The following is a 249-nucleotide window of genomic DNA, read 5'->3' as shown; positions in this document are numbered from 1 at the left end:
ATGATAATGCTTACGAAAACAACAACAAACATAATCACTAATAACTCAAACAATAGCAACAACCCGACTGACTCATCCTTCACATCTAAATGAATCAAAATTTCCGAGGAATTATTACGCCACGAAATTATTACACAAGTCTACCCTCTTACTCCGTTTTCTGTTGAGATGCGGCTGACTAAACACACCTATTAGTCACTTCAATAACTTTCAAAATTTGTTCTTTGAGTTATGAAAATGAGTTTTTGA

The 249-nt window shown here is 33.7% G+C and overlaps 1 protein-coding gene across 1 annotated transcript in view; it reads right to left on the bottom strand.

The window, feature by feature from the left end:
* LOC119594705 (D-threo-3-hydroxyaspartate dehydratase-like) overlaps nt 1–249 on the bottom strand; it is a gene marked incomplete at its 5' end in the record, with an annotated part of 15,316 nt that overhangs the window by 13,010 nt on the left and 2,057 nt on the right.

This window comes from Penaeus monodon, chromosome 34, assembly GCF_015228065.2.
Source record: "Penaeus monodon isolate SGIC_2016 chromosome 34, NSTDA_Pmon_1, whole genome shotgun sequence".
Taxonomy (NCBI): Eukaryota; Metazoa; Arthropoda; class Malacostraca; order Decapoda; family Penaeidae; genus Penaeus; species Penaeus monodon.
This window is presented reverse-complemented; position numbering and strand designations above follow the sequence as displayed.